General features: G+C 36.9%; 1 pseudogene; it reads right to left on the bottom strand.

The window, feature by feature from the left end:
* Positions 1–3,218: 3,218 nt before the first annotated feature.
* On the bottom strand, positions 3,219–3,845 carry Hmgb1-ps15 (high-mobility group box 1, pseudogene 15; annotated as a pseudogene).
* Between the last annotated feature and the right edge of the window lie 6,284 nt (positions 3,846–10,129).

Raw genomic sequence — 10,129 nt, 5'->3', positions numbered from 1 at the left:
GGATAAATTTTACTATTTAAGAAAAAGGACCATGACATTACAGAGGGAAGGACTTTTGTTTGAGAGCACAAGCTACTCTTTCACAGTATTCAGGTCCCGATCCAGCCCCCAACACAGAGGCCCACAACCATCTATCTCTCCAACTTCAGAGGAGTATTCCTCCATGTATACAACATGTACATGCTACATATACTTCATACACATAAATATAAAAATAATAAATCATTCGACAAATAAAAGGGTCGGATTCCAATAGGAGAAGCATTAGTTTATGACCTTAGTTTGTCTTCTGAAGGCAGTGTAAATGAGTAATTAAAATGGCAACAACTTCACTAGCTTACAAACGGAAATCCACTAGCTGAAATATGAACTATTAGCTTGGGTATTTTAATTAATCATGACAATTTGAGAATTAGATAAAATAATTTATTATAGTGACAAACCCTGGGGCTAGTGTCTCTTTTTGGAATTTTCAACCTTGTACACATTCTCTTACTAGGGAAAAATATAAGCAAAAGGAACATCCATCTTCTAGACTTTCCCTCACTCAACCACAGGGAACTTCAGTCCACTGGTTAGATGTACGTATCTGCATCTGTCCAAATCAGCTGCTTGTTGGTCCTCTTTGAGGGCAGCCATGTGTTCGTCAGCACACTATATATGTCATCAGTAATGGTTTCAGGTCTTGGAACCTCCCCTTGAGCTGGATCCCAATTTGGGCCTTTCATTAGACTTCCTTTTCCTCAGGCTGTTCTCCATCTTTGTCCCCGCAGTTCTTTCAGACAGGAACAATTCTGGGTCAGAGTTACTGACTGCGGGTTGGCAATCCCATCCCTCACTTGATGCCCTGTCTTTCTACTGGAAGTAGGCTCTATAAGTTCCCTCTCCCCACTATTGGTCATTTCGTCTATGGTCTCTCCCTTTGACTCCTGAGAGTCTCTCACCTCCCAAGGTCTCTAGTACATTCTAGAGGTTCCCACCACCTCTCACCTCCCAAGGTTGTTTATTTGATTTCATTCTGCTGGCTCTCAGAGCTCCACTCCTGTTTCCTCTCCACCCCCACTCCCCACACCACCCCTGCCAATAATCTAATCATGTTCCCCTTTTCCCCTCCCCCTCTACCCTCCTCACCATCCTCTCTCCCCACCTTGATTGCATTCTCCTCCCTCCCAAGTGGAATTGAAGCTTCTTTACTTGGGCCCTTCAGCTTGTTAACCTTCTTGAGTGGTAAGGATTTTATCCTAGGTATTCTGTCTTTTTTTTGGCTAAATATCTATTTATTAGTGAGTATATATCACATATCCATGCATGTCCTTTTGGGTCTGAGTTACCTCACTCAGGATGATAGTTTCTAGTTCTAGAGGGTGACCTCATAGGAAGACCAGCAGGATCAACTAATCTGGACTCCTGAGATCTCTCAGACACTGAGCTACCAACCAGGCAGCATACAGAAGCTGGTCTGAGGCCCCGGACACATATATAGCAGAGGACCGCCTGCTCTGGCCTCAGTGAGAGAAGAGGCACCTAACTCTTGAGAGACTTGAGGCCCCAGGGAGTGGAGGGTGGAGTGGGGCATCCTCTTGGAAATGGAAGAGGAGGAATGGGGATGGAACTGAGGAAAGACCAGGAGGGGATAACGACTGGACTGTATTAATTTAAAAATTAAAAGAAAAAGAAAAAAAAAGAAAAGAAAAAGGGAAAGCAACAGATTGTGTTAGTATTTGATTAAGAAGACTTCCCTAAGTCACTAATATTACAATGGAAGTTTACATCAACATAAGACATGTGATCTTTGCCCACTTGATAAAATCAGAATGATTTTCTTTATTATAAAATTTACATACGATTGCAGGAATAGAAATGTTTAACATGATAGCTTCATATCAAATTAATCATCTAGTAAAACACTGGATTAGTAAAATCCTAGGAAAAACAAAAGAGGAATGCATAAAAATTTATTGAACAGGGCTTGAAGCATTATTTAAAAATATCCAAAGTAAACACAAATTAAAATATGTCAATATTGATCAATAGATGCTCTACAATAGTCTAAGTACCTTATTCTTGAATTAACTTGGAAACCAATGCAATTATGAACAAATTCTAATTAGTAATGTTTTTCAGAGTTTGATCATTTAATACAAAGGTGTACTTTACTCATAACTTCTCGAATACTTCTTCATCCCATCAGTACATCTTATTCTCTGATCTCTGCTTTTTACTCAGTGACTTTAATGCTGGTCACTTGCATTTGTCTGAGTGGAAAAAAGGATTTCAAGAATAATGAGTTACTTCTGGCTCTAGAAAAGCAGGCAATGACATCCATCCATTTCTGTAGCTCCCAATGACTGGTCATAATTACACAAAGATGGATGGGTGTAGGGCTTCTCACAGGGGGGCCTTCCATGGAGATCTCTGGCTAGGTGTGAGGGTTCAGGAGAAGGGGAGAGAACTTGGTTAGGGAGGGCAATGTCTTTCCACCTCACTGCTGGTGCGGATCCACCTCCATTTTCAGCTTGGCTGAGCCAGCAGGGGACTGACTAGCCAGTGAGTGGTGCAGGAGAGCTTCTGGAGAACAGATCTCTTCCCAAAGTGTCTGTGTTATAGCTCTTATGACAGAAGTTCTCAGACAATGGAGTAATTTCTGCACACACCTTTAATCCTTCTGAACAGGATTTTTTTTAAATAAAAAAAATTGTATTTGCTTAGAAGCATTCAGAATGTCAACAAAACAGCCGCAATTTTTATTTTATTTTATTTTTTGCAATTACAGAGTGGTATTCAGTTAACAGAACAACAATTATCTTCATATAAGCTGCATCAGAGACACCTGAAGATGAAAAAAAAAACAAAAACAAAAACAAAAGAAAACCAAAAGGAAAAGAAAAAAGAAAAAAAAAGAAACCAAAAACCAAACTACTGTCCCCATATTTAACTAATTCATGCTGTGCACCAACAAGAACCTGCTTTAATTTCCATGCCAATTTACAACCCCCAGACTGCACCAGGCAAGGTTAGTGGCTTTTGAAGATACCACCAGGACAGGGCTAGCTAAAGACATATTCGGTAGTGTGTAACTATACAAAAAAGACACTGTACAGTTTAAAAACAAATCTTACACGGCCTTACATTTAAATTTTTTTCTTTAAAAGGAGTGAGTTGTGTACAGGGCGGTTAAATGCTTTATAGACAAGAAAAAATACTGCGCTAGAACCAACTTATTCATCATCTTCTTCTTCGTCTTCCTCTTCTTCCTCCTCTTCCTCATCCTCTTCACCCTCCTCATTGTCTTCCTCTTCCTTCTTTTTCTTGCTCTTCTCAGCCTTGACCACCTCCTTTTTCGCTGCATCAGGTTTTCCTTTAGCTCTGTAGACAGCAATATCCTTCTCATACTTCTCCTTCAGCTTGGCGGCCTTCTTCTCACAGGGCTGCTTGTCGTCTGCGGTAATGTTCTTCCACATCTCTCCTAGTGTCTTTGCAACATCACCAATGGGTAAACCAGGATGCTCGCCTTTGATTTTGGGCGGTACTCAGAACAGAACAAGAAGAAGGCGGAAGGAGGCCTCTTGGGGGAATTGGGGTCCTTGAACTTCTCTTTGGTCTCCCCTTTGGGGGGGATATAGGTTTTCATTTCTCTTTCATAACGAGCCTTGTCAGCCTTTGCCATATCTTCAAATCTCCCCTTTTCTTTAGCAGACGTGGTCTTCCACCTCTCTGAGCACATCTTGGAGAACTCTGAGAAATTTACAGAAGCATCTGGGTGCTTCTTCTTGTGCTCCTCCCAGCAGGTTTGCACAAAGAACGCATATGAGGACATTTTGCTTCTTAGGATCTCCTTTGCCCATGTTTAGTTGATTTTCCTCCATGAGGCACAGAGTTGCCCAGTGCCCCTCCAGCTCTTGCTTGCCCCGGCGCTGTCTCTGTGGTACTGCAATGGCTGTCCTGAACAGGATTCTTAAATACAGCTTCCGGACCGTCAGAGTCAGGATCTGGCAGTGAGTACTTCCTATAGTTTTGGCCTGAGAACTTGGGAATACCTCATCTACTGCTCCTGACTGATCTGTCTTGAGCTTATATGACTTGTGGTCATGTCCTTACCTGTGGAGTAAGGGCTTAGGGCATTGTCCTATGTGATTAATCCGTCTTGAGCCTATATAACCTGTGATCATGTCCTCTCCTGTGCAGAAGGCGCTTGGGTCATTGCCTTATGTGACTGATCTGTCTCAGAGCTCTCTACAGGGGGTTGTGATGGGCTGTAGCTACATGAGAGGCCTGATCTAGGAGACTGGAAATGCTCCTGCAGTCCCTTTTAGGGTCCCCGGAGATTTGACTGATCTCGACCAGGAATCAGGGTACCTTTCACAGCCCACTTCCCTACAGATGGGGCTTTATGAGCTCATCTCCACTATATATGATGGTATGATGACTTGTCCAAAATGTCAGAGAATTGGTGTCTGTAACAGCAACATCATATGAAGAAGACAGAGTTACACAACAGTCTTCCAGTTGCTCCAGTTCTTTCTGTCACCTCTTCTAAATGTTCCCAAGTGTTAAATAAAAGAATAAGTTAGACTTCTTTATGCAACTGACCTTTGAGGTGAATGGTATTTACAGGAAGACAGAAGTTGTTAGTTTGAGGGAAAGGACATTGGACTAAGTTTCACAAGTCATAGTGTTCAATTTGTAAGCAGAATATGTGGCTGAGATTAGAAGCACCCCATGTATGTGGATGGGTCAGTTGAACAGTCTCCACTGAGAAATATAAGGAACACAGTCTTAGAGATATGTGTATTAATTAGACATGGTTGCACATGGAACAGTATTTTACAAGTCTAAGATAATAGTAATTTTAGAAACACAATAAAGAAACGCACACACACACATACACACACACTCAAATACAGAGAGAGAGAGAGAGAGAGAGAGAGAAATATACACACACAGACAAATACATGTACACACATATACACAAAGGCACATGCACAGTGAGAGACACACATACTCAAAAAGGAAAGAGAAAACCAAAATATAGCTATAGAACCAAGGAAGTTATTGACAATTCTTTGAACAAATTCAGCAAGAGATATGATGAAGAGATATGGTGTTTATGCTCACAAACACCATTAAACACATGCTAATTCTTCATAGTGTAAAATGACCAGACCTTTAGGAACTGGAAGAGAACAGATTTAGATATATTTCTTTTTATTTTCTCCAATTATGTATGGTGTTACATAATTATAATATATAAAACATTTTACTGTTAAACTAAAATAATTTGAATGAATTTGACTTATTTTGATATTAATGTTATATTTCTTTCTGAAACTTTGAAGGCTGTCACATCAAAATCATTCTAAAAAATGGAGAGGTTAAAATTCAAAGATGGCTAAATTTCCAGTGTTTAAAACATCCATTCGTTAATGTACTCTTGCCATGAAGATCATCTTGTATGTTTTTGTTGGCTTACCTCAACATGATAAAAACACACAGAATACTATTATCCTATGAAAGGTCTTGCTTTGAAATGATGTATATGAAGTTGTTGATGATGAAAGATTTTCCTTTTCTGGTGGTATGGAGCAGGCCCACACCAAAGCTTGTCAAGAGGATAGAAAATAAATAGACAGCAAACACATTATGCTATAGGAAAAATCACCACAAATATGCAAATAAGTTAAACTCGATGATTTCTGTTTGCTTTATTATTGACTTGTGAAAAATTATGTTCACATTATTATTATTGTTATTATTTAAGAAGACATATATTGTAAAACTTTGAAGATTTATTTTATATACAATTACTTAACTGCAATATTAAAACCACTAAACTTTACAGAAGGACCTAAATGATTCTTTCTTTTAAGTTTGTAAGAGGTTGACCCTAGAAACTACCTCAGTCACATAAAAATTCCGGATTATAAAAATGCAATAAAACAATGACAACACCATAAAACATGGTTATATATGGTCATTAGTTGATATGTGTACTTGAATCTTTTAATTTGAATTTGACTAGTTACTACTATAACTACTATTACTACTACTACTACTACTACTACTACTACTACTACTATTACTACTATTAATAATAATAATATTTTTGGAATAATAATAATATTATAATTGGAACAGCAAATTCCATATGTATTTCATATGATAACACTTCAAGTACATGTTATTCATGCTTGTAAAGAACTAAAGGCTGTCAAAGGCTTAGAATATAATAATGAGATTAAAACAACATGAATCATGTTAACAGTTGCAGTTGCATTGATAACTTTTAATAAGTTACACAGCTGGGTGTTTTCTGTAAATTTACTAATATGTAAAAAAGCCAAATATATTTGTTTAAAAGTCAAGCAAGTGCAATGGGGCTTTATACTACTTAATTTATGATAAGCTTTAGCTAAGTAGACATGGCAAAAACAGATAAATATTTTAGGAAATGGCCTTTTAAAAATGTTTGTTCCACAAATGAAGTCTTCATTTGCTGTAGTATTTTTCCTTTGAAGCAACGTTTAAGTTATATATAATGTGTACATATATTGAGGTGCTGAATATGAGAGAGGATTTCACTGCATAGACTCGGCCTTGGCTGTCCTGGCACTCACCTTGTAGAACAGAGTGTTCTCGAACTCACAAAGATCTGCCTGCTTTTGCCTCCTAAGTGCTGAGGTTAGAGAGGCATGCCACAAATCTATTATTTTTAAGAAGTACATCTCATTAATTATCTATTATTTTTAAGTACATCTCATTAATTATCTTGAATAGAAGATAAGATTCTATAATTTACCTTGTTCAAATTACTGGCATATATGCTAAAATCCTTCATTGAACCTTTGTGGAAAAAGATTGTTTGAATATAGCTCTAATGGAAAGAACTTGTATCACTGCATCCTATGTGCATAGCTATCCCAAGTTACTAGTAGCAATACAACATTTCCAACAACTTCAAGTGTTCCAATGTAATATTTCTTAGTGTTCTCACAGAGAAAACGTCTTCAGGATGACCAGATTCTACATTCTTTTCAATGCCCTGTCTTGTGCTTTTTTTTTTTTTTTGAGTAGTTCTGAGAAATTTTAGTCTTGTTTTGAAACAACATCAAGTTTAAGAACAATGTTTGGGAGAAGTAGAGAGGGTACAGGAACTGAGCTGTTGAAGACCAAGAATGATATATCAGAGTGATGCTGGGAAGACAGTGAAAAGGTGAAAGGAAGGGGAATGACAAAGACAGAATGAAAAACAGAAACCATAGAGTCAACAATGGGACATGTATCATGATAGTCATAAAGACACATATCATGATATTCTTAAGTAAACATAGACAAGTAAGATACATCTACCCACATAAACAGATTAACTATGTGTACAGCTGTATGCATGGATGAAGAAGAAAGATTAAGAAACTGTTGGAGGAGACTAGTTAGGATTTTCATAGGCATATGTATTGCATTCTATGTATTAACCCATACATACATATACATAGGTGTAATATATAAAACATAAAAATATAAATTTATAAATAAATATATAATACATGAGAAACATAAAATACATATATATTATATTATGCATATAAATGTATATTTCATTATTTATATTATAGGCTTATATAAATATATAGAAATATAAAATTTGTATTATATGTAAATAATAAATGTAAAAAATAAATATAAAAACACAAGTGCACGTATGTATATTTTTTCATAGGTATGTGTATATTGGGGTTTTAGTGGTAATTTCATTCTTAATTCATAAAGGTTATCATCACAATATTTTACAAAATGTGACCACACCAATAAATAAATATATGTGAAAGCAGTTATAGTTATTAATCCTTATGTTCAATTAGTGTATCCCTTTACACTCTGCAACCATTTCTCTATTTATTACCCACACTAATCCTTTGAGGTTGGAGACATCATTGTTTACTCATAGATGAGAAAATATGAACGTATTAACCTGTGAGCAGTTCTGAAGCCTTTACGGGGTAGATTGTGTGCACAGTCACGCATGCTGGCTGGGGAAGGGCATGTATTGTTGGCTTCCCCAGACCACATCTCCATGTCAGGCAGAGGTGGTGAATAGATGCAATTGTTCTAGAGAAGGTCTATAACATGGGGAATCTGTTTAAATATGTAGAACTGGAACAGATTCTAATATGATATTCATGAGCAGAGCTGAAGGGTGTGAAGAGACCTGGATGCAGATCACCACGGAAATAATGAGCAAAGTGTAAATGAAGAAGAAATGAGGGGAAATTACTATGTCACGCACAGTTTGGAGATTGAAGATTGAAGAGAATGGCTTAGCATGGTTTATTAGAGATCAGGGACAGACAGAAGGGTTAGGCATTTTTGCTTATCTCTATTTTAAACAGAGAAGATACAATGTAGACTTTATCATTATAATGCAATGGTAAAGTTCTAAGAAATCCTTTCTGGTTAAACCTCATGGTACCAATCAAATTTGAAGTTCTGCTAATTGGTGACTGTTCTCTTCATTTAAGCAAGGCATTAAGTACTATGTTGTAATGAAACAGTCATCATTTATATAGAATTTAACTTTATATAGTTTATGTTTTAATTTGCTGAATCTGCCTACACTTAATTTAAAGAAATAAGACTAGAATTATACAGACTATAATCATAAAGCTTCCAAAGATCCCCAAAACAATACATGCCACACTAGTGATTGAACTCATTTCCTCAAACATCATGGAATAATTAATATCAATATTGTCATTTCTCTCCTTCTCTATATATTCTGTGGTAAGGATGATATTGTCTTATAAGAAGATTTCTTTGGAAAGTGAACAAAAGTGCACTGAATTGTGTACTTGTGAATTTTGTGCTTTTCCAGTAAGTACTTAAATTCTTTAAAAATCTGGAAATTTCTAATAGATATTTCAAGTTCAGAAGAAAAGAAGCTTATGAAATGCATTCTTCCAGATTTTGGAGTATGCAACAGGTTTTAGAGATGGCAGACAGAGAACTGTGTGATGGTGAGTATTATTCCTCATACTTTCTGGAAGATGCTAGTACACAAAGCCACTTTTAGCTTGAAGACTGGTTTACCAGTTAATGTCAAATCATCCAACATCCAACACATAAGCAAATCCAATAAGAAAAGTGAACTTGTAACTCAGTCTACCAGGGGCTGCTTTCTCAATCTGTCTCAGCTGCTCTAATGGAATCTCAGTCCTTGCAGCTAAGAATCAACGGAAACATAGTCCTCACAAATCAGGATCCTGAACAGTCAAGAATAAAGGACCAGTCAATGTGGGCTGAGTGGATGTCCCATTGCTACCTTTTCTTTTTATTTCCTTTTATTTGGTCCTTTTTTATAAAAGCCTGAATCCCACTGATAATGTCTTTGCCAAAAAGACTCAACAACTTCCCTGATTAGCATTTTCAAGTGTTCTTAACATGGATATTAGGTCTGAATGTGAGTTTGAAAGGATTCTGGCATGAAGGTTTTACCACTCCTTTTCATACAGCCTTCAAATGTTTCAGCAACTCCCCAAACTTGCCATGGATTGAGCCACCTCACTTAAGATGAATATAGGGATGAGATGATCTTTCAACATGTGACGTCCTTTGACTCTCCATAAAGCAGTTGTAAGTTAATACTGAGGTTTGGTTTTAGTCGTTTATTTATTTTGAAATTTGAACAGTTAGATTGGCAATGTGGAAGTGTTTCCTAACCCTCAGTATTATATGTATAAAAAGCATAAACCACAAGACAGCTGGCCAGAGTGTCTTCTAAAATGGCACAATTGACATACATTTCTGATGCCAATCTCTAGTGCCATCGGCTCCATTAGAACCCACGAAGAGAGCTACTTCAAAGTATGTTTACTGCATCTTTTAAAGCAAAAATATGACAACAGAAGCCCTCCATACAAAACCAACTTCTTAGGTGCTGTACACTCATAGAAGAAAACAAATATGAGAGCAGTAGAAGCCCTTTGTTGACAGATGGGGAATTATCTGTCAGAGAGGAAGTGAAAGCAAAATAATACTAAGAAGCGCAGGAGAATTATTATCTAGCATTAAAGTAATAAAAAATGGTAGTTTTTATTATGCCTGTGCTTTCAATATACTCACATGTGCGCAAATATTT

This window comes from Rattus norvegicus, chromosome 10 (assembly GCF_021556685.1).
Source record: "Rattus norvegicus strain SHRSP/BbbUtx chromosome 10, alternate assembly SHRSP_T2T, whole genome shotgun sequence".
Lineage (NCBI taxonomy): Eukaryota > Metazoa > Chordata > Mammalia > Rodentia > Muridae > Rattus > Rattus norvegicus.
The sequence above is the reverse complement of the archived record's forward strand: the minus strand, read 5'-3'. Positions and strand labels throughout refer to the sequence as shown.